General features: G+C 56.0%; 1 pseudogene; it reads right to left on the bottom strand.

Moving 5' to 3' along the window:
* LOC131586382 (zinc finger protein 208-like) overlaps nucleotides 1–24,494 on the bottom strand; it is a 761,426-nt pseudogene that overhangs the window by 253,315 nt on the left and 483,617 nt on the right.

The raw sequence follows: 24,494 nt of genomic DNA, 5'->3' as shown, positions 1-24,494 counted from the left end.
CCAGTATGATGTCAGTACACAGCCAGTGCAATCTCAGCCACTGCCAGGATGATCCCAGTACAAACCAGTCCCTGCCAGTGCTGCCACTCCTGGGATCCCCCAGCCCTCTCTGTGTTCTCCCCTCCCGCATCTCCCCAGAGCAGCCCCAAGGGCTGGCAGTCCCCAGCCAGGGTCCCCAGCCAGCCCCAGGTTGGATCTGCAGCCCCCAATTTTCCCAGTTTCCCTCTCCTTTTCCCCGGGCCGGGTTCCCCCCGTCCCCAGCGGGTGGGAGCAGCGGAGAGCCCCGCGCTGCCCATCCCGACCTGTCCCGGCTCCATCCCCGCTCCTGCCGTGGGCTGTGAGGGGTTCGGGAACGGGGCACCGAGGGTGTCACTGCTCCTGGGGGAGGAGGAGGAGGAGGGATGGAAGAAGAGGAATGAAGAAGGGGAGACAGAAGGGACAGGAGTAGGAGAAGGAGGTGGGGTTAGGGAGGAAGCGGAGGAGGAAGGATGGAAGGGAAGGAGAGGGAGGAAGAGGAGGGACAAATGAGGATCAGGGAAGGGAGAAGGAACCACGAGGTCAAGCACTCCCTGAGTTCACAGCCCCTCACCCGTGGGATCATCATCCCCCATCCCACACGTGCCTGGGGAGGGGGAGCTCAGCCCGGATATCCTCGTGCATCCCTGGGTTGGGTTTTTTTGGGGGGGATGTTTGGAGAATGAAGAACTCCAAACCTGAGCAGCAAATGCCCTTTGGGGGGACCGTGGGGAGTCCCAGCATCCCTTATTGAGGAGATGGAAAAGGGGAGAACTTTTCAGATTCCTGGCACTCCCAGCAGCCTGAGGAGGCCAGAGATCAAGTAGCCAGGGGACCCCCTGTACAAGTGTGACCGTGAGCAGCTGGAACAGGGGGGAACCCCTGAACAGCAAAGGGGAGAGACCAGAGATGGGGAACTCCTGGGAGACATTTTCATGGCTGAATCTTGGTGTTTGGGAGGTTTTTATGGATGGCTGGTGACTTCTAGAGATGGACTTGGGCAGAACAAACCCCCTAACCCAATGTGCTTGTGAATTGTATTTTTCCCCAAACCAGGATTTCTCATTCCCAAATCTTGGCCAGATGGAGAAGGAGGCTGTGAGGAAGAGGAAGATGCCCCAGGACACCCAGGCAGGTGAGGAGGAAGTCAGTGCCCCTTTCCCCCTCTCTCCTGCTCCATCTCCCAGCCCAGCATGGCCCCGGCTGCAGGACAACCCCGCTGCCGACGCCGTCCTGCCGGGGACGCACTGGGGGGATCTCCTTCCCCTTCCCTCTGGCACGGAGGCAAATCCCATCCTCTCCTTGTCCTTCCTCCCCCAGACAAGGAGCTGAGGATGGAGACCAGGGAGGACAAATGCCCACAGCAGAACCTCATGGAAGAGGCCGTTTTGAGCGGCTCCATGGTGCAGGAACCCAATGGGGAGGAAAATCCCCGGAGCTCCCGCAGGAGGAGGGGCTCCAAACCCATCCCAGGGTGCTCTGAGGAGGAAAGACCCACCCTGTGCCGGGAAGGCGGCCGGAGATCCAGCCAGGGCTCTGAGCTGGTGGTCCATGAGCAGCTTCAGGATGGGGAGAAGCCCTACAAGTGCTTGGAGTGTAGGAAGAGCTTCAGACAGAGCAACAGCCTGATCCGCCACCAGATGATCCACACTGGGGAATGGCCCTACGAGTGTGGGGAATGTGGGAAGGGCTTCAGCTGCAGCTCCCACCTCATCCATCACCAGTGCATCCACACTGGGGAGAGGCCCTACGAGTGTCCTGAGTGTGGGAAGTGGTTTCAGAGGAGCTCCACTCTCCTCAGGCACCAGCAGATTCACACGGATGAGAGGCCCTTCCTCTGCCCCGACTGTGGGGAGGGCTTCAAGCAAAACTCCCACCTCATCACCCACCGGCGCATCCACACTGGGGAGAGGCCCTACGAATGTGGGGAATGTGGAAAGAGCTTCACTCAGAGCTCCAGCCTGATCCTCCACCAGAGGATCCACACCGGGGAACGTCCCTACAAGTGTGGGGAATGTGGGATGACCTTCAGCCAGAGGTGCCAATTTACCATCCACCAGATGATCCACACTGGGGAGAGGCCCTACGAGTGTCCTGAGTGTGGGAAGAGGTTTCAGACCAGCTCCACTCTCCTCAGGCACCAGCGGATTCACACGGATGAGAGGCCCTTCCGCTGTCCTGACTGCGGGGAGGGCTTCAAGCGAAACTCCACCCTCATCAGGCACCGGCGCATTCACACTGGGGAGAGGCCCTACGAGTGTGGGGAATGTGGGAAGAGCTTCATCCAGAAATCTCACTTGACCCAACACCAACAGAGGCACCACTAAGGGGAGCCCTGTGAGTGCCCCAAGTGCAGGAAGAGCTTCGTGTGCTGCCCCAGCTCCATCCTCCATCAGAGGACCCACGTTGGGCAGAGCCCTGATGACCCACGTTCCCAGTGATCTGTGTTGGGAACACACTGGGCTGGTGGTCATTCTGCTTTGGTTCTATCTTTTGATTCATCTTCATCCCTTTAAAACAGACAAAATTGGAATAAAAGTCTAGAAATTCATGAAAGGCATCTAAAACTTCAAATTTACTAATGCTTCAAGGGAATCTGGGAGATACTTGGGAGTATTTGGGGGTTGTGGGGTTTTTTGGTGGAATTGTCTCCATTTCTTGTCACTCAAAGAGACGAGAGAGTTCAATCTGTCACCTCAAAACCACTCAGTGCCATTGATAACTACTCAATTTCACCAAAATTACTGCATTCCACAGCCCCTCAGGGTGTGATGCCTCAAGTTTTAGCTTTCATATCTTTCATATTCTGCACTGCCTAGGTTTGTAGTTTTGAACTTCACATTAGGTGTTAGTGAGCTCTCTTCACAGAGTAGGTAGACAAAACAATTCCTTTTCTAGCTTGATACCAAGGACAGTTGTTAGAAGTTTCAAGCCCAAAAACATAAACAAGGGTGGACTGAAGAGAGAAAACAAGAAGGATGGGACTTCATCATCTGAAGCTGTAACTGGACAATGAACCCAAATATGCAGATGGACCTAAACTAAAAATGTGAGACCTTGTGATCACTTGTCCATTTTTGTGACCATTTCTGGTCTATCTTGGCTGTAGCCCTGGCCTGGCTCTTGTACTGCCCATGGTGTATTTAAATTCTTCTAATAAACTTTATACTTAACTCTGTCCAGCCTCTGTTCTAGGTCAGCCTTCTGAAGGCATCAGGTGGAATGGGGTTGGAAGGGGATTGGGTGAAGTGGGATGCAAATCAGGAGGGGTGAGAGGGGCATTGGGTGGGGCAGGATGGGTGGGATGGAGTTTGGGAGGTGTGAAATGGGGGAAATAGGGATTGGGAAGGGGGTCTTGATGTCCAGCAGGGATGGGATGGGTTGGGATTGGGGAGGTGGGGTGGGGTCTGCAATGAGACAGCCAAAGTTTGGGGGTGATGAAGGGAGGGGGAGCCCATTACTGAGTGAGTTTTGTGTGAGGTGCCCCTGCCCAGGGAGGCAAAGATTTAGTTTCAAATGAACATTGTTAAAGTGAGAGGTGTGGGCAAGAGGGAATTCCATCCCTCTGCCTCGGAGGATGGGCCCTGCAAGCCCAGGGAGAAACTCCACCCTGGACCCCTCGTGGGGAGGCAGCCCAGGGATTTCTGATTGGGTTTGGGCCCCTGGGGTTTCTCCCTTGCTGTGTTCCCAGTGGTCCCTGACCTTGAACTCCACCCTGGTTCTCAAACCCCATCTCCCTGCCTCTGTTTGGGGCTGTCTCTGGATCTGAGTTTGTTCCTGAGCTGAATAAATGTTTTCCTGAGCAGAATCCCATCTCGTTGGTGTCCCATGCCTATTCCTGGTAACTGTGGCCTCCCTGGCCATGATCATGTGGCCCCGGAATGCAAGACCACAAAAAATCAAGACCCCCCCCGAGACCTCAAAAAATCCCAAATTCCCTAAAATTTGCCCAATTCCCCCCAAATTCCCTTAATTTTTCTAAAATAGCCTTTTTGTCCCCCTCCAGGACCAGGTGCCTTCGTTGGATCTCGAGGACACCCCCAGGAATTTGGAGGGGGGTCTCTTCTCCCCTGCCACCCTCAAAAACCCACAGCTTTTGGGAAAAAAAATTCCCCCAAATCCCTTGGATTCAAGGGGGAATTCCCCATTTTTGACACATTTTTGGGGGGTTCCTCCCTAAATTTTTCAGGTTTTTTGCCTCTTTGCCATTTATTTAATGGTTTTAGCATTTTTCAAAATGAGCTTTTTTGTGGTGGTTCCCCCAATTTTTTTAGTGGTCCCTTAATTTTTTTCTGGGGGTTCGACCCCTCCCGCAATTTTACCTTCATCCCCCTCCCCCCAAATTGGGGTGAGGGTGTCTTTCTTTTCTGTTCTTTTTTACCTTTTTCCCTTTTTTTTTTTTCTTTTTTCCTCTTTTTTTATTTATGTGCACTTAATTTGGGGGAGCTGAGGGGCAGGAATTTTGGGGAGCAGTTGCCTGGGGGGTGCTGGAAAAGTTGGGAAGACCCCCTCTCTCCAAAAGAATGTGAAAAATCCTGAGAATTCTGGGATTCCCCCCCCTACATCCCTGCCAAAGGTGTGAAAAATGTGAAATTAAAAAATATACATTGTCAGCTTTTTTTGTTTATTCTTGGGGAGGGAGTTGTGATTTTGGGGGGGGTTTTGAAGAGGGGTTGGTATTTTTTTGGGAAATTCTCCCAGTTTTTGGGGGGAATTTGGGAGGAATTTGGGGGTTTGGAGGGAAATTTGGGGTTTTGGGGGGAAACTTCAGGGGTCCTGGGAGGAATTCTGGGGTTTTAGGGCAGGAATTTTAGGATGTTTTTGTAACATTTGGGTGCTTGGGGGAGAAATTTGGGGTTTTGGGGAGAACTCTGGGTTTTTTAGGGGGAAGATTCGGGTTTTTGGGGGAAAAAAACTGGGTTTGGGGGGGAAATTTGGGAGTTTTAGGGGAAATTTGGAGTCCAGAGGGGAATTTTGGGGAGAAGGGATTTGGTTGTTTAGAAGCACTCCCTGTATTTTTGGGGAGAAATTTGGGAGTCTTGGGGGGGGGAATTTTGGCGATTTGGGGTGTAATTTGAGAGTCTTGGGTGGGGGATTTGGGATTTTGGGAGGATTTGGTGGTTTTGGGGGAAAATTTGTGGAGTGGGGAGAATTTTGGGGGTTTTGAGAAATTTGGGGGTTTGGGGGAAAAATTTGGGATTTTTGGGGGGAAATTTGGAGCTTTGTGAGGAGATTTTGAGTCTTGGGATGATTTGGGACTTTGGGGGGAGTATGGGGGTTTTCTGGTTTTTTGGGGGGATTTGTGAGGAATTTTGGGATTTTTGGGGAGGAATTTGGTGGTTTTGGGGGGAAATTCTGGGGTCCCAGGGGTGTTCTGATTGTGGGAAGGGGATTTGGGGAGAATTTTTTGGGTTTTGGGGGAATATCCATTGATGGGGAGGGGCATTTTGGGGAGGCATCCTGAATTTGGGGAGGGGTCTGAGGGGGGATTCCCAATTTTAGGGCGGGGTTTGGGGTGGATTTGGGGGGATTTTCCAGCGATGGGGAGACATCTCAGGGGGGGGATTTGAGGAGAGGTCTCATGAGAGCCCCATCCTGAGCTGGAAGCGAGGGGGATGTTGGGAGTGGAATCTGGGGAGGATCTGGGGGGAGATTTTCCAGCCATGGGGAAGGGTCCCGGTCCTGGGGCAGTTCCTGAATTTGGGGAGCAGTCTGGAATTTGGGGGGTCTCATTGGGGCAGCAGGAGGGGCTGGAAGCGGGGCACGATGTTGGCGAAGCCGCTCTCCAGGGGGGCCGTGGGCAGCTCCTCGGGGGGTGCCGGGGGTCGCGGCCGCAGGCGCTGCAGCAGCGAGGTCAGGAACAGGAACAGCTCTGCCCGCGCCAGCGCCTCCCCCAGGCACAGCCACTGCCCTGTGGGGAGGGGGCGTCAGCACCGCCCCACCCCAAAGGGTTGGGGGTCCCAAAAGGGTCTGGAGATCTCTAAAGGGTCCGGGGGTCCCAAAAGGGGTGGAGGTCCCAAAAGGGCTGGGGGTCTCTAGAGGGTCTGGGGTCCCAAAGGGGCTGGGAGTCCCAAAAGGGGCTGGGGGTTTCAGGGATTGGGGATTCCAAAAGGGCCGAGGGGATTCCAAAGGGTCTGGGGACTCTGGGGGCTACGGGATCCCAAATGGATCTGGGCTACCCCAAAAAGGGTCTGGGGGGTCCCTAAAGGGTCTGGGAGGTTTGGGATTGGGGTCCAAAAATGGTCTGGGGGTTTCAGGGGTGGGGGTCCCAAATGGGTCTAGAGTACCCACCCCGAGGAATTTTGGGATTCCAAAAGGATGTAGGGCCCCACCACAAAGGAATTTGGGGATTTTTGGGATTCCAGAGGGATTTAGGACCCCACCCCAAGGATTTATGGGATTTTTGGGGTGCCCACTGGCCGAGAAGGGCACAAAGGCCTCGTTGCGCTGGAACTGACCCTGCTCATCCAGGAAGTTCCCAGGGTCAAATTTTGGGGATTTTTGAAGGATTTGGGGTTGTATAGGATTGAGCTCAGCAGGGGGTAAATGTCTGTGTCCTGTGGGGTCAGGTGTGGGGTAATTGGGGTCATTTGGGGTCAGGTGAGGGGTCAGAGGGGTCCTTTAGAGTAATTTGGGGTCAGGTGTGGTAATTTGGGGTCATTTGAGTCATTTGGGGTTACTAGGGTGTAAGAGAAAGTCCAAAGTTACCCTCATCTGCCTCACAACCATCGCAAGAACAGAGACCGAGACCCTGAAGACCCCAAGGGACTTTGTGCAGGGGTTCTGGCCTGGTTGAGGTGGAAGCTTGCCAGGTGATGGTTTGCAGGTGTGCTTGTTGTGCTGTCAAGGTACACTGCCTTCATTCCTGCTGCTGAGCAGGGACTTGTAAGGAGCGGCCTGTTCTGTACCTTACACCTGCTTCCCAGAGCAAGGGGGCTCATCACAATAGCCGAGGAATTTCCCCACCTCTTGGCCAGCTGCCCCTTGCTTTGAAACAGACTGTAAAAATGACTTTTCCAAGTTACTTTCTTCAAGAGAGATCTCCCCACAGAAGAAGACACCAGTGACCCCGTCTCGTCTGTTGGTAGCTATAACCCCCTCTTTTCTCTCTTTACATTGGCTCTTTACCCCTCTCTCTCCCTCTCTCTCTCTCTCTCTCCCTCTCATCTATCACATAACCCTTGTTGCTGGCACTAAAATAAAGGTGCATTAGTGCTGTTGTGATTTAAACTGAAATCCCCTGGCATCCTTTTTGCACTCTGAGATCAAACAAACCTCTCACGACTCCCACTTGTGTTAGGGGATTGTGACACTCGGGAGTGGGGTGACCCAAGGTGTGGCTTAGAGCAAATGCTCCACGGCACAAGGATATTGGTAGGCGCATGGTGGAGACAAGGATGAGGAGGAGATCTCCAGTATGGGTTCCAAAGGCTTTTACTCGGCAAAAATATATACTCTGCTCAGTTTTGGGTGCTTGTCTTACAGCAGCTAGAGAAACTTGCTTTAAGCAAAAAGGTGAGGAAAGAACTAGAATGGACTCCTTTCAAAACCCAGTTGAAATTTTGCAAAAACAATTAGATGAAGAAAGGAATGAGATCCATCTCTTGCCAGTGGCCCAAAGAGAGGAATGGGTTAAAAATTCAAAGAATGCTTATTCACCAAAGAAACAGTGGAGAGGGAAACCCTTCTCATTAATCAAATTTACCCTCAGAAAGAACTAACTGATGAAAAATTGTGGGGAGCACTGCTGTCCTAGCTTGAAACCTTTAATTCAAACAGAATATAATCATATCAATGATGAAGATCTTGATTCGCACACAACCACTAAAGAAATCCCATACACTGCTGCTGAATTGGCTGAGCTGAAAAAGGAGCACGGGCGTCTCCCTCACGAGTCAGAGACAGAACACATACTGCATCTCTCACCGGAGGAGATCAGATTTGACTGGCAGAACAAGAAGCCAGTGGGTACTGGGGACATGGGGTCTTCTCAACAGCAGGAGACAGATGTAACCCGTGGTCCCTAACTCAGCACGCAGCTCATTGGGCAGCAGGGCTTAATCCATTGGAAAGGGGAGACCCTGTAGCTATAGTTGGTACTCCTGACCAGCTACTGGAAGACATGCACAAAGCTGCCTGATTTAAACTGAAATCCCTCTGTGTCCTTTTGCACTGTGAGATCAAACGAATCTCTCATGATTCCCGCCGGTGTTAGTGGATCATGACAGAGCTCTCAGCAATCCAGGCAGCAACACAGGCAGCAGGACACAGAGGGCACTTCCTGGCTGGGACAGGGCTTGTGCCTTCAGCAGAACCACCAAAGGCCAAGGGGCTTCTGGCCATTTTCCCTGCACCACTGCACGCCTGGGCAGCTTGCAGAGCACAAGCTCCCTTTTCCCCCTCTTCCCCTATGCCCTGCACACCCTGGGCAGCAAAAGAAAGGTCTTGGGAGTCTGACTATTATAACATATCCTACATTATTTACATCCTAAAGCAAAACAAAAAAGAAAAGAACAATCTTGAAGGAAAAAAAGTCCCTGCTGTCTGCTCATGTGGCCCCAGCAGACACAGCCTCCCAGATCAGCTCTCTGCAGAGCTCCAGCAGCGCAGCCAGCTGAGGCCCGACAGACGAGGCCGTGACCTCCATGCCCTGCGGAGCTGATCTCGCAGCCTCTGGAAGGTGGAGATAGGAGCGTGGTCTCCTGCCCTGAGAAGGCACAATGTCTGAAGTGCCAGGCTTCCAACCTCCAGGCTGCTGTCACATGCTGTGTCTTCAAGGGCTGGAAGAGAGACGGACAGAGCCACGGTCAGATCCCAGACCTGCGGGGGCCCACGGAGAGCCCCCTGCCAGGGCCATCCCAGCCGGCTCTTGCCATGGCCAGCAGGGAGCAGGGACCGAGGGGATCAGCCCGAAGCTGCGGCCACGAATGCCCCACGTGTCCCTGAAATCTCGGTGTGCTCTGCCCACACCGCCCCTCATCCACACAGGGAGCAGAGCCCTCCACAGCCAGGCCAGGGCTTGCAGCTCCCCCCGACAGCCCCGCTGACAGCCCGCTGCCCTCACTCACCCTCACAAATGAGCAGCATCTCTTTCTTCTGCCCCCTCAGGTGCTGCCCGGCCATCCCTGGGAACACAGAGCCTGTCAGGGCCCCGGCGGCACAGCTCCCTGCCAGCGGCGCTGCCAGCCCTGTGGCCACACGGCCTCCCGCCCCGGCAGGGCTCAGCCCGGGCCCTTGCCGCATCCTGACTCAGCCCAAGGGCACGGCTGCCAGAGGCCGGCAGCAGCCCCGAGGGCAGCCGGGGCTCCAGGGCGCCGGGCCCGGGTGCCGCTGCCGGGGCAGCAGCCGGGGCCGGGGCCGAGCTGCGGCGGGGCGGGGAGGGAGCCCGGGTTCGTGGCTCACCGATGAACCTGATGGCCGCCTCTCGCAGGGGCTCCTGTGGGCTCTGCAGGTACGGCAGGGCCCGGCGCAGCTGCTCGGCCGCTCGGTTCCTGTCCTGTGCCAGCTGGAGAGAGCGGCAGGAGGGAAGGGTTGGTGCGGGCTCTGCCCCTCGGCCGGGCACTGCCTGCGGCCAGCCCCGGCCTCCCGTGCCCGCCCAGCCCTGAGGCCCGGCCAGCAGCCGCTGGCGCCGGGCTCTGGAGGGGGCAGAGGGCCGGCTGCTGCCCGGGGAGCCGCGGTGCCGCCCTGCCCGACAGGCCAGCTGGGCCGGGGCTCCATGGGCACACGGCTCGGGGCCACAGGGGGCTGGAGTAGAGCCAGCGGGGCCCAGGGAAGGGAGCAGCGTGTGGGGCACAGGCTGGCGCCCCTGGGTGCGGCACTGGACAGGGCACAGCTGCCAGCCACACACACTGAGCTTCTCCAGCCTGGGGCTGGGGCTTCCAGCCCTCCCTTACCAGGCCCTCGCCGAACCTCCAGGTCTGATCCACCTGCAGCATCTGCTGGAGATCCTTCCTCTTCAGGAATCGGGCAGAACAGAGCAGCGTTTCCCAGGAGGCCTGGAGAGCAGCAGAGACCCAGAGATGGCACCACAGCCCAGGGCGCAGGACCCATGTCCCTGGACCAAGACCAGGAGGGAGCTGCAGCCTGCGAGGCAGCAGAGCAGGAGGCACTGAGCGCCCTGCCAGGGAGCCACAGCAGCTGCCGAGTCCTCACATCAACCACGCGCTGGTTCTCGTCATGGCAGTGCAAGGAGAGTGGGAGCAGACTCTGCTGCACGTGGGACTTCAGGGCCTTTTTTCCCTCCTTTGGTAATAAATCCATCATCTCTCGGAAGATGAACATGGAGCACAGCTGCACCTGGCTATCATCCTGTAGAAAGGAAGAAATAAAGACCTCAGCATCAGCTGCTTCAGGCCCACCTGGGCACAGCCTGAAAATGCACAGGGCACAGTGCCTAGGCAGCAGCCAGCGGCCATGGCTGGAGACACAGAGCCTTACATTGTCGAAGAGCGGCAGGAGCGCCTCAGCCAGCTGCAGGCCGAGGGGGATGGTTATCGGGCCAGCGTTGTACAGGAACAAACGGCTGAGGAGAGCAATGCTCATCCCAAGCACATCGCTGTCATCTTCCCACAGGAGCTCCACGAGCCTTTCATGCAGGCTCCACATTCTTTTGGCCTGTGTGGAACACAAGTGTGTGAAATGCCACCCTGCTGCCACAGGGTCCAGAGGCCAAAGGCCTGTGCCAAAGCCCTGGGGCAGAAGGCAAGAGGCAGGAGGCAGGAGAGCTGGCAGCAGCTGCCTCAGTGCCCAAAGGCCAGCCAAGCGCAAGCCACTGCCTTCCCCAGCCCCACGCCGGCAGCCGCTGCCCCCTTCTCACCATGGAGGAATTCTTGCCGAGCACCACAAGGCCTCTGAGTGCCAAGCGACACCTCTCCCTGCACTCGCTCTGCAGTTTGTTTGATGTGATCTCCAGGACGCTGTCACGGTATTCACTCGAGTCCAGGCACTCCAACATCTGAAGAGCACAGGCCGGTGATGGGGCAGCACCGCACAGGGCTGGGCCCAGGCAGCAGCACAGGGCGTGGGCACCGTCCCGGGCGGCTGCGGCACCGAGAGGGCAGAGAGCTGGGAGACAGCTCAGCGAGGCAGCGCTGGCCTTCAGGCTCACCTCCACAAGGAATGCCATGGCGGCCAAATCCCCGTGTGCCATGTCTTTGCTGAGCAGCCCGAGCAGGTAGAATGCAATCGCAGAACACAAGGGTAGGGACACGTGACGCGTTCCTCTGACGGGAGGAAAAAGGAACCAAGACCCTGAGCCAGCGGGACAAACCTCTCCATGGACTGACTCACAGGAGGAGCTTGGCCCTTCTCCACCACCCTGCAAGGGGACCCAGGCCCTTTGGGAGGCAGCTGCTCTTGGGCACCCTCCTCTCCCAGGCTTTTGCAGTGTCCTTGGCCATCCCTTGGTGACAAGGCCCTCTGGCCCATGACCACTGGGACTGTGTGGGGCACCCCAGGCACAGGGCACAAACGCTGTTTGGGGGCAGCTCACCTGGCCAGCACAGCCACGGCACAGTGGTGCGTGCCAGCACAGAGCAGCGTGTCCCAGCCACACTCGTCTTCCACTGCCGCCACCACATCCTCATAGTGCAGTCGGCAGAGCAGGGCCTTCAGGGTCTGCACTGCAAACCTGTGTGCACAGCAAAGCCCAGGTGATGCTGGGAGCACGGGCTCCTGCCCTGGGAACATGGCAGGGACAGGAGGACTGGCATGGAGCACCTGTTGGGGCTGATGGCAAGGCCGTGTTGCTCCTGGCATCTCTTCCAGAAGGTATCGACCTCCTCTGGCATATCCAGTGTGCTGAAGAGCACTTGCAAGAGCAGATGCACCAAGAGGCGGGGGAAATACACTGCCACTGCATGTGGGACACAGGGCAGCTGCAGCATCTTCCACATCACCACAGTTGCCTGCGAAGGACAGAGCAGCCCGAGTCAGCGCTCAGTGCCCAGGTGTCCATGTGGCAGGGCCTGAGCGTGGGAGGGAGAGGCCAGTGGAGATGTAGGGACAGCAGCCAGCCTGGTGGCCCTGGAGCTGCTCCTAGGCCAGGTTTGAGCCCAGTGCCTGATGCAGGGAGATGCCATGGGAGGAGGGAGGATGGAGACCTGAGGGAGAGGTGACCTTGGGGTGAGCAAAGGTCAGCTGCAGAAACTCACAGCCAGGGCAGGGACAGCCGTGTGGTCCCCATCGGAGGTGCACATGCTGTGCTCTGGCCAGTTGCCCAGCACATCCAGGAGTATCAGCATGGCTGGCTCTGCAGCCCTGCACGAGCACATGATGCTCTTCCACATGGTGGTAGCAGCTCTGTGGGGTCAGAGTTCTGTGTCAGGGGGGTCTGGGACACATCACCGTGGCCTGGGCAGCAGCAGGGAGCTGAGCTGGCTGCCAGCCCTGCCTCTGCCCCCTGCCCCTCAGTGGCAGCCCAGCCCTGTGGGGACTGGCCCCTGAGGGCAGCAGGCTCAGGGGCTGCTGTGCCAGGGCTGACAAAGGGAGGAGCCACAGGGCCCTGGAATCCTCTGTTTGTCAGACACCTGGGCCAGGCTGTGCAGGGTGATGCCCTGAGCCCTCTGGGCACGTGGGCCCTGTACCTGTCACACGATGGGGCCACACGCAGGAGAGCCATCACCACGTCAGCAGGCTGTGCCTCTGTCAGATCCAGAAGGGGCCTGCACAGATTGTACTCAGGAAACTCATTAGCCTCGAGCCACTGGTGGATGTACCTCACCATGCTGGGCACCTGGAGAAGGCACAGGGAAACTTGGAAAGCTGCCAGCGGGAGTAATGTGCCCAGCTTCCCAGAGAAGTGCTTCCCTTCCCACCACACTGCCATGGCCTCAAAGGCTCACAGTGAGCAGCTGGTGTGGCCAAGCAATTCCTGGGAGGATGGAAGCCAGGCCACAGGCTGCTTACTTGCTTTGGACTGGAAGGACCCTCCTCCACAAGCATGTCCAGCAGGGCAGCACAGGTCTTGGTTTTGAAGATGGGAGAGTATGCTCTGACCACAGTGCCCATGGCACTGGTCTCTTCCTCCCAAATTCTCTTCATGAATTTGCAAATCATCTGCAGCAGAAGGGCAAGAAATGAGGGACATTGCATGGAGTGCTCCAAGCGTGGTGCTGGGCTGAGCAGGGACAGCAGGCCCAGCCCAGCTGGGGATGGCTGCAGGTACCTGCGCTGTTGTGCGGAACAGGCCACGGCTGCGTCCCTGCTCTCGAGTGCGCTCCATGGCTGCTCCTGGCAAAGAGCGAGCGCAGCCAGAGCTGAGGGGCTGCGGGAGAGGCCGGAGAACACAGCCCAGCCCTGCACTCCCCAGGCAGGGACAGCCCCGGGATGCCCCAGGGCACAGAGTACAGCTCCAGGGTGTCTGCCCCAGCCCCACTTCTGTCCTGTCCATGGGCGTGTCCCCAGGGGATGGGATGGGATGGGATGGGATGGGATGGGATGGGATGGGATGGGATGGGATGGGATGGGGCGAGGCCAAGCTGGCTGCAGGCACCAGCCCTGTGGCCCAGGTCTGCCGCTCACCCTCCTGCGATGGCTGGAATTGCTCCAGCTCTCCAGGCTGCTGTGCTGGGGCAGTCCCAGGGCCTTCTTTCTCCTCCTTCTCCCCGGTCACCTTGGTGACACTTGGAGGTCTCTGCTCAACAGCACTGCCTGGATTCATGGCTACTTGCAGCAGAGGTGGCTCAGAAAAGGTCTGAGTTGGCAAGTCCTGCAGCCGTGCCTGGAAGGCACCTGCAGGAGTGAAGTCTTGGCAAGGCTGCAGGACAGCAAGTCCTGCACTCAGGTCTCAGGGGCTCGTGCCACAAGGACAGGAGACTCCTTGTCAAGGACCGCGGTGAGGAAATGCCACGGTCTGGCCTTGAGCACACCTGAGAAGTGTGGTGCTTCACCTCACCAGAAGTGAAGCCTCGGGAAGGCTGCAGGTCACTGAGTGCTGTGGTCTGGCCTCGAGGTGACCTGCAGGAGTAACGCCTCGGAAAGGCTGTGGGTCAGCAAGGAATGAGTGCGCCGTGCGGGGGCTCCTCACAGCACCACTCTGTCCCGTCCTGCCCTGTCACGTGCACCAAGCACTGTGGCGTGGCTGTGTCACTGCCAACACTAATGTCACCCCATGTCACAAAGGGCCCTTGGACACCCTGTCCCGTTCCATTCCACGGTTACCATGCTGCACCGTGTCACCAAGGGCCGTTGCACACGCTGCCCCCTGCCCTGGGGCTCCACCCAGCCCAGCCAAAGTGGCCCAGCTTGGAAGCAATGCCTTGGCCCAAGTGTCTCAGACAGCCCAACAGGATCTTTAGGAACAGCTCAAACCATCAGCAAAGGCTGCCCTGCTCTGTGGGCTCAGGGCAGCAGAAGGAGCCCCTGGGCTGCCGATGCTAAATTTGCTGATTTCCAAAAAATTCTTCATTCACATACCCTTTTCCAAAGTAACTAATTCTTTCTGCATCCAGCTTTTTCCATAGCTGAAGCATTATCTCACTGCCTCAGCACCAGCGTGCCTGATGTCCAGCCTAGTGTCAAACTAGGATACTCCAATAAAATGGAACAAGCCAGTGTTGGTACCTCCAACACAAGAGTGGCAGTAGAAAACAGGGCTGTTGTTATCCCAAGCCAACCATTTGTGTGTATCCGCTGGAGTCACAGAAGCACCTGAGCATTTCTGCAGCTCATTTAGGATTGTCCTGGTTTAGGGCAAATTTGGGAGAAAACCTCCAGTGGGGCTTCCCCCCCTCCCCGGGAAGCAAACCCACGTGGCTCTTTTCCCCCACCCCCCAACCGGTTCGGGAAGAGATTTCTCTGAGAGAAGTGGAAAAAACCTGTTTATTTCACAGGCACAGCACCACCCAGCACAAAAATGAATGATATCAAATTACAAAACCTCTCGCCGTTCAGAAAAGATGACAAAACTTCAGAGGGTCTCTTTCCTGTGGGTGTTCTCTCTGTTATCAGTCCCTTCGGCGCTGGAAAATGCCGCTGCCCAGGCTGGGCTCCCGGTAGTCCACGGGTGCAAGCTCCCGGTGCTCCCCCGAGTCCCCAGTCCAAAGCAGGTTCGATTTGTTTCAGAAAAGGGAAAGAAAACAGTCCAGGAAGACCTCTCTGCTCCGGCTAGTTGGAAAGCCAAGGCGATCTGTGTCTTGTTGTCTGTCTGTGCTGTAGTCAAAACTCCCAATGCGGGGGGAGCAAGTACAGCCTCTGATAACAGACTCGGTGCTTCTTTTCCACTCACTTTTAGTCTTAGATGGAATTTTAAGAATATAAAACCTGTCTCTGGGTTAGGTGGACGAATGGGGATACAATTTAACATCATAATCAACCCAGGACATTCCACCCCTTATCCCCATATCGTCGACTTACTGCCAAAACTAACATTCTAACTCTGCACACCTTTATATTCATAAAAACTTCCCCTCCGTTCCACCCAAAAAAATACAAACAATATATCCATCATGCCCCTGTCACGCCCCACACCAAGCTACTGAATCCAGACCCCCACGCTAGAGAGCTGCAGGATTCCCCACTCTCTCATTTTACTCACTCAGAACACCATCTTTCACTTGCTCATACCTTCAACACTTGCACATTTCCTTCTATTTCACGTCTGCATGGTTTAATGTACAGACAATGGCAGTAACCTTTTACCCAATGATCAGGTCTCCCTGAGGTACACAGCGTGTTGTTCCATCTCTCTGCATTATCCACCATGTACAACCTGGTCCTTGAGCAAAGACAACCCCACGAATGGGTTTGTCTGTGCTCGAGGTAGAATTGACTCAAACTGTCTTCCCTAGCAGACCTCTGACATGTACCACTGGGACTTTGTCTCCGTCTACTACATGTAAAGACTCAGACTGGGCAGGACCTGCTCGGTTGGTGGAACCTCTGGTGTTGACTAACCAGGTGGCCTTTGCTAGATGTTGCTCCCAGTTTTTAAAAGATCCTCCACCCAGTGCCTTTAAGGTGATTTTTAATAGTCCATTGTACCTCTCCACTTTTCCAGCAGCGGGTGCATGGTAGGGGATATGGTACACCCACTCAATGCCATGTTCCCTAGCCCAGCTGTTTATAAGGTTATTCTTGAAATGAGTCCCATTGTCTGACTCAATCCTCTCAGGGGTGCCATGCCTCCAAAGGACCTGCTTTTCAAGTCCCAGGATGGTGTTCCGGGCAGTGGCATGAGGCACAGGGTAGGTTTCCAACCATCCAGTGGTGGCTTCTACCATGGTGAGCACATAGCGCTTTCCTTGGCGGGTTTGGGGCAGTGTGATGTAGTCAATCTGCCAGGCCTCCCCATACTTGTATCTGGACCACCGCCCACCGTACCAGAGGGGCTTCAACCGCTTGGCCAGTTTGATCACAGCACATGTCTCACAGTCATGGATAACCTGAGAAATACTGTCCATGGTTAGATCCACCCCTCAATCTCGTGCCCACTTATAGGTGGCATCTCTACCCTGATGACCTGAGGCATCATGAGCCCATCGGGCTAGGAACAACTCTCCCTTATGTTCCCAATCCAAATCTATTTTTGACACTTGTATTTTCGCAGCCTGATCTACCTGCTTATTATTTTGGTGTTCCTCACTAGCTCTACTCTTGGGGACATGGGCATCTACGTGGCGGACTTTCACTGGTAGTCTCCCTACTCTGGTAGCAATATCTTTCCACTCTTTAGCAGCCCAAATTGGTTTTCCTCTACGCTGCCAATTAGCCTCTTTCCACCTCTCCAGCCATCCCCACAGAGCATTGGCTACCATCCATGAATCTGTGTAGAGGTACAGCTTTGGCCACTTCTCTCTTTCAGCAATGTCCAGGGCCAGTTGAACAGCTTTGAGTTCAGCAAGTTGGCTTGATCCACCTTCTCCCTCAGTGGCCTCTGCAACCTGTCGTGTGGGGCTCCATACGGCTGCTTTCCACTTCCGGTTCATCCCTACGATGCGACAGGAACCATCAGTGAACAGAGCGTAGCGTGTTTCTTCTGCTGGCAGCTGGTTATACGGTGGAGCTTCTTCAGCCCGTGTCACTTGTTCCTGCTCCTCTTCATCAGTGAGACCAAAGTTTTCACCTTCCGGCCAGTTTGTAATTATCTCCAAAATCCCAGGGCGATTTGGGGTTCCAATACGGGCGCGCTGTGTGATGAGGGTGATCCACTTGCTCCATGTAGCGTCGGTGGCGTGGTGAGTAGCAGGAACCTTTCCTTTAAACATCCACCCCAGCACTGGCAGTCGGGGTGCCAGGAGGAGTTGTGCTTCTGTGCCAATCACTTCTGAGGCGGCTTGGACTCCTTCATAGGCAGCTAAGATTTCCTTCTCTGTGGGAGTGTAGTTGGCTTCGGACCCTCTGTAGCTTCGGCTCCAGAATCCCAGTGGTCGGCCTCGAGTCTCCCCAGGCACTTTCTGCCAAAGGCTCCAGGACAAGCCATTGTTCCCAGCTGCAGAGTAGAGCACGTTCTTCACGTCTGGTCCTGTCCTGACTGGGCCAAGGGCTACTGCATGAGCAATCTCCTGTTTGATCTGAGCAAAGGCTTGCTGCTGTTCAGGGCCCCAGTGGAAATCATTCTTTTTTCGGGTAACCAGGTAGAGAGGGCTCACGATCTGGCTGTACTCAGGAATGCGCATCCTCCAAAAACCTATGGCACCTAGGAAAGCTTGCGTTTCCTTCTTGCTGGTGGGTGGAGACATTGCAGTGATCTTATTGACGACCTCAGTGGGAATCTGACGCCGTCCATCTTGCCACTTTACTCCCAGGAACTGGATCTCTCGAGCAGGTCCTTTGACTTTGTTCTTCTTGATGGCAAAGCTGGCTTCTAGCAGAATCTGGATGATCTTTTCTCCTTTCTCAAAAACTTCCACTGCTGTGTTCCCCCGCACAATGAAGTCATCAATGTACTGCAGATGTTCTGGAGCCTCACCCTTTTCCAGTGCAGCCTGGATCAGTCCATGGCAGATGGTGGGGCTGTGCTTCCACCCCTGGGGCAGTCGGTTCCAGGTGTACTGCACTCCCCTCCACGTGAAGGCAAACTGAGGCCTGCATTCTGCTGCCAAGGGAATGGAGAAAAATGCATTGGCAATGTCGATAGTGGCGTACCACTTCACTGCTTTGGACTCCAGCTCGTACTGGAGCTCCAGCATGTCCGGCACGGCAGCGCTCAGCGGTGGAGTCACTTCATTCAATGCACGATAGTCCACAGTCAATCTCCATTCTCTGTCAGACTTGCGCACAGGCCAGATGGGGCTGTTGAAGGGTGAGTGGGTTTTGCTGACCACCCCTTGGCTCTCCAGCTCTCGGATCATCTTGTGGATGGGGATCACAGCATCTCGATTTCTCCTATACTGCCGGCGGTGCACCGTCGAGGTGGCAATTGGCACTCGCTGTTCTTCCACTTTCAGGAGTCCTACTGCAGATGGGTTCTCTGATAGTCCAGGCAAGGTGTTCAATTGCTTGATGTCCTCTGCCTCCACAGCAGCTATTCCAAAAGCCCACCTGAGTCCCTTTGGGTCTTTGTAATAGCCATTTCGAAGGAAGTCCATGCCCAGAATACACGGGGCCTCTGGGCCAGTCACAATGGGATGTTTCTGCCACTCTCTCCCAGTCAGGCTCACCTCAGCTTCCAACAGAGTCAACTGCTGTGATCCCCCCATCACCCCAGCAATGGAAACAGGTTCTGCCCCCACATGTCCTGATGGCATTAGGGTACACTGTGCACCAGTATCACCTAAAGCTTCGTATTTTTGTGGCTCTGATGTGCCAGGCCATCGGATCCACACCGTCCAAAAGACCCGGTTTTCCTGTGCCTCTTCCTGGCTAGAGGCAGGGCCCCTCTAGCACTGGTCATCCTCTCCTCCCTGGGCATACATGCTAGAGGTTCCTTCAAGGGGATCATCCTCTTTTCTGTAATATCTGGCAGTTTCGTCACGGGAGGCTGAGGCTACCTTCACTTTAGTGGAACCTTTCTGGTTACTGGTTCCCTGCCTGAGTTGACGCACTCGTGCTGCCAGGGCAGAAGTGGGTTTCCCATCCCACTTTCCCATGTCTTCCCCATGGTCACGTAGAAAGAACCACAGCTCAGTTCGTGAGGTGTACCCTCTCTCTCTAGCTGGGGGACGTGGGGCTTGGAGTTTTGGGCTTGTGACCCGCACTGGTGCCATATGGGAACTGCTCTTCCTCATCTCTTCCCTCATTTCCCTCATCTCCTCTTTGAGTTCCTTAATCACAGCAGAAATCTTAGCCTGATGTGGGCCATGGACCATACTGTCATAATTTCTAAGCCTGGTGGCAACAGAACCCACCGTCTCTCGGCCGTTATTGGCATTAATCGTTGCAATATAGGTGGTGTAGTCACGTGGCCCTAGATTTGCCAGACTCCACAACATCTGCCCAGTGCACCTGACTTTGTCAGGGTCATTATCATGCTGTCCACCCCTTCCAAAAAGGACCTCTAATATCGCCACTTCTCTCAGCTGTTGGATCCCTTCCTCAATGGTTTTCCATTCCCTTCTATGATAGTGCTCCTCCATTCTCTCTCTATGGACAAACCTTTCTCTTACACTCATCAAAAGCCGCTCCCAGAGGGAAAGGGGCCCTTGCTCCCTCACGAATACCTGATTCACACCTGAGGGCTTCAAGCGAAACTCCACCCTCATCACCCACCGGCGCATCCAGACTGGGGAGAGGCCCTACAAGTGTCCCCAGTGTGGGAAGAGCTTCACCTGGAAATCTAGCTTGACCAAACACCAACGGAGGCACCGATAAGGGAAGCCCTGTAAATGCCCCAAGTGCAGGAAGAGCTTTCTGCACTGCTCCATCTTCATCCCGCCTTGGAGGACCGAGGTCAGGAAGAGACCTGGTGATCCATGTTCCCTGTGGTCCATGCTGGGAAGACACCTGTACCTTTTCCTGCCCATGGAATGACATGATGTGAGATCAGAGACCATGAGAGTCTGACCATGTCCTTGTCATTATATTCAATTCAATCTCAAGTCATTGCCAGGGGCAGGAAAAGGACTCCCTCTCTCTCACCAGAGGAGAAAAGTGTCTTTTCCAGACAGGAGGAAATACGTACCCAGGAAGAGCCAGTTGGTGGCATTTTAGTTTTCCCTGTGAATAGATTGTCTTATCCCTTCTGTTATCCAGTTTTTTTCTGTTCCTGTTTGTTCCTTATCCCGTTGCTCTTCTCAATAAATTGTTCTTATCCCAGCATGGGATCTTTGCCTTTTGTGCTTTCCATGGGAGGTGGGAGGGAAGAGAGCAGCAGTGCGGTTTCAGTAGGAGCAGGAAATTGGGGAATCCCATTCCTGAAGCCCAGCCCATGGAAACCGAGCATCCCAGCTGGTGCCAGGCCTGGTTGCCATGGGCAGCAGCCTTGGGAGCGGGTCCCTGGCTGGGGGCTGCGGGAACCTCTTCCCTCTGGTGCCCAGGGACAGGAGTGGAGGGAGCGGCTGGAGCTGAGGCGGGCAGGTTTAGGCTGGATGTGAGGAAAAGGTTTTTCCCGTGAGGCTGCTGGGGCACTGAACAGGCTCCCCAGGGAAGGCTCCCAGCTCCAGGGCTGGCTGAGCTCCAGCAGCGTTTGGCCAGCGCTGCCAGGCCCAGGCTGGGATTGTTGGGGTGTCCTGTGCAGGGCCAGCAGTTGGACTGGAGGATCCCCATGGGTCCCTCCCAACTCAGCCAATTCTGTGGCTCTGTGATCCCATGAGCCTGGGGATGGGACTGCAAATGGTTGCCATGGCAATGGGCCCTGGCTCCAGGCCTGAGCTGGTGTCCATGGCAACCACCCCTGGCATGGGGTCTCCATGGAGCTGCCAAGGGACTGACCATAGCAACAGGGGCTGTGATGGTTGCCATGGAAACAATATAGCAACAGGGGGCTGGTTATGATTGCCATGGAAACAGACCATAACAATGGGGCAGATGTTCCCATGGGAACAGACCACAGCAGGGAGACAGCTCTGGCCAGGAGCAGCTCCTGAGCACAGCCCAGCAGGGCTGGGGCCCTGCCAGGGCAGCTCAGGGACACGAGCAGGCCCAGACAGAGCTCCCAGGGGCTCAGCACTGGCAGGGGCTGTGGGATGTGCCAGAGGGGGCTGTGTCACAGCAGCACCTCTGTGGCTGTGTCCTGGAGCCCCAGAGCAGCTGTGATGTCAGAAAGGGGCTGTGTGACAGCTCAGAGTTTGTTGTGTGACGTCACTGTGCAGCTATGGCATCATAGACGGGACTGTGTGACATCACAGAGCAAGCTGTGACATCATGGCATGGCTGTATGACATCATAGTGCCATGTATGACATTGGCGGGCAGCAAAGAGCGGCGCCAATGGCGGGGCCGGAGGCGGCTCTGGGGGCGGGGCCGGGGCTGTGGGCGGGGCCGCAGCGGAGCAGCGCGATGGCTCCAGCGCTGGGGCCGGGGGCGCTCCCGGGGGGCGGCGAGAGGTGAGGGGGACCCCCGGCACCGGGACTCTTTGATCGCCCATTCCGGAGCGCCGAGGGGCCCCTAAACCCCCATTCCTGGGCGCCGCCATCCCACCGAACCCCCATTCCCGGCCGTGGGTCCCACCCTGCACCCCCTTATCGGGCACCAGGAATGCCTGCACCCCTTTCCCGGCCATCCCGCCTCCCGCAGCCCCCAGAGCCCCCTTCTCCTTGACCCATTTCCCTACTGGACCCCTATTCCTGCCTCTCCCTGCACCCAGCCCCTCCTTTCCTCAGCACTGAGGACACCCGGGACCCCTATTCCCAGCCATCCCGGCTTTCCCTGCCCTCTCCTGGCAATGGGGACACCAGGGACCCTTGGAGCTCCCTTTCCTGGATACAGGAACGCCCTGAACTCCAGCCATGCCACATCTAGCCAGCCCTAGCCTCCCCTCTTGTCACTCCTGGCATCCCCAAATGCCCTTCCCGGCTCTCCCCGTTCCCCCTTTCCTTCAGCCGTGACCCCCCCGATCCCAAATCTCCAAATGTCCCCCCAGTTCTCCTCTCCCTGCGTTCCCTGCACGCGGCGCTGTCGGAGCCCGGCCCGGGCTTCCCGCAGTCCATGTCCATGGGGTCCCTGGCTGGGATCCCCTTCCAGCGCCGCCGCAGCGAGCGGGGCCGGGCAGAGCTGCAGCCGCCGGGGATGGCGGCTGGAGCCGAGCCGGGATCTTAGGATAGCCAGGGCTGGGATATTGGGATAGCCAGAGCTGGGATCTTGGGATAGCCAGGGCTGGGATATTGGGATAGCCAGGGCTGGGATATTGGGATAGCCAGGGCTGGGATATTGGGATAGCCAGGGCTGGGATATTGGGATAGCCAGAGCTGGGATATTGGGATAGCCAGGGCTGGGATATTGGGATAGCCAGGGCTGGGATATTGGGATAGCCAGGGCTGGGATATTGGGATAGCCAGGGCTGGGATATTGGGATAGCCAGAGCTGGGATATTGGGATAGCCAGGGCCGGCACAAGGAGCGGCACCGGCACGGTGCCAGCGAGGAGCTGCAGATGCTGCAGCAGCGGCACAGCCAGAGCGGGGCTGAGCGGGGGGAGCCGGGGCTGGGGAATCTGTGGGGCTGCGATGGCAACTGTGGCACCGCCATGGGGATCCCTGAGATCCAGGCTGAGGGATTAACAAATTCCCTGGCTCACAGCTGCAGGGAATGTCTCCGGAAATATGTCAGATATGGGCGGGAGATGCTGGAGTGTGAAGGTGGGAAGGGCAGAATTCCCATGGGAATATGGGAATGTGGGATTTAGGAAGGCAAAATTTGGGAACCTGGGATTTCACGTGGATCTCAGACATCTCATTCACGTGAGACCTCCACGGATGGATTCTACTGCTGTCCCATTCCCATGTGAACTCTGTAGATGGATCTCGCTGCTATGCCATTCCCATAGAATTCCATGGGCAGATCTTCCCATCCTACTGCCATGAGAGCTCCAATCCGGTTCCCCTCCAAACCCATCCTAGAGGTTGCCCTGTTCCTTGCCCTCCCTGCCTCCCCTAAGACTCCTGGTGGTCCCCCCATGACCCACCCAGCCCCCCCAAACTCTTCCTGGGACCCCCTTCATTCCCCTTATAATGGGAATTTCTGGAAGTCCCCCCGTGTCCCCTCCCCCAGGACTTCGGGGGTCCCACCCGACCTGTCCGTGCACCCCCAGATTCCTTCCACAGCCCCCCTGTGATGGTGGAGGGTGGGGGCCGAGTGCTGGTGCCCCCCTGCCTGCAGCAGATCCAGCGGTGAGGGCAGTTCGGGGGGTCCCTCAGCATTTGGGGTCCCTGGGATTTGGGGTGACCCCCCGGGCCCCCCAGGATCTCCCTGAACACGCTGACGCTGCCCGTGCACAGTGAGAAGGTTCAAACCTGGCACGGGGTACCCAGCACTGCCACCCACATTGCCCAGGTACCCCCAAACCTGCCGAGAACCCCCAAACCCCCCAGGACACCCCAACCTCCCCTGACCCCAAACCCATCCTTGGATGCTCCAAAAACTCCCCAAAACTGTAAAACCCCATACAGACATTGAGAAGGTTCATACCTGGCATGGGATCCCCATCTCCATCACCAGCAGGTTCCCCAAAACAGCCTTGGGACCCCCAATTCCACCCCCAGGATTGTTATGAGTTATGTTTGTTCATTAACTGGGATTAATTGGGATGATGTTCGTCAGTTAATCAGGATGTGGTTGGTTGGTTTTTTTTCTTTTTTTTTGCTCTCTTTTCCTTCGCAAGCTAATGCGGAAAGCTTTTCGCAAGTTGTGGTCGGGGTTGTTTTCGTACAGACCAGGCGCGGGACTTTACAGGAAGAAGAATAGAAGTGAAGCAAGATGTTTCAACAACAACCCTGAAGCATGCGCAAAAGGCTCGTGAACATCTTAAAAAGACTGACTGAAACCTCAGTATGCGCGGCAGTTGGCGGGATAGAAAAACCCCCTGTCGCCCAGCGCTGCATTGCCTCCTTGTTTTGCTGCAATGATTAATAAAATTTGTTAATTAGCTGCTAATTTGACTCTTATTAATCAATATAATCAATAACAATTGGTGCCGTGACTCGGATGGGAATATTGGTGAGCTATTGAGGTTTGGGGGGGCGCCCCGCTGCAACTTGCGGCCCCAGCTTCGGTTGCTTGCCCTACTTCCACCGACGAACTCAAATTAAAACAGGGAGGCAAGGAAGGACCGGTCGACCCCTTAAATTTTGTGCACAAAAGTCCGGACGAAGACGCGGAACGTGGACGCGTAAGTTACTGCCTGTTTGGCAGGGGTTTCCGTTCGGTCGGGGTCGGGTTCCCGGAGTGTGGCGATTGTGGTTTGTGTGTTTGAGAGGGGAACTGGCAGCCGGATTCCCCAAGCGAGTGCGGACCCTCAGTAGTGCATTTCCCATTGTCCGCGAGGACGTGGGTCACGAAAAAGGGGAAGTGAGTGAAGCGAGTGAAACGCACACACGATCGAGAGGAGGCACTCCGGAAGATGGGACAAGGGAGAAGCAAGCTCCTTTCACCCATGAAGCGTTCTCCA

This window comes from Poecile atricapillus, chromosome 19 (assembly GCF_030490865.1).
Source record: "Poecile atricapillus isolate bPoeAtr1 chromosome 19, bPoeAtr1.hap1, whole genome shotgun sequence".
In the NCBI taxonomy this organism is placed as follows: Eukaryota; Metazoa; Chordata; class Aves; order Passeriformes; family Paridae; genus Poecile; species Poecile atricapillus.
The sequence above is the reverse complement of the archived record's forward strand: the minus strand, read 5'-3'. Positions and strand labels throughout refer to the sequence as shown.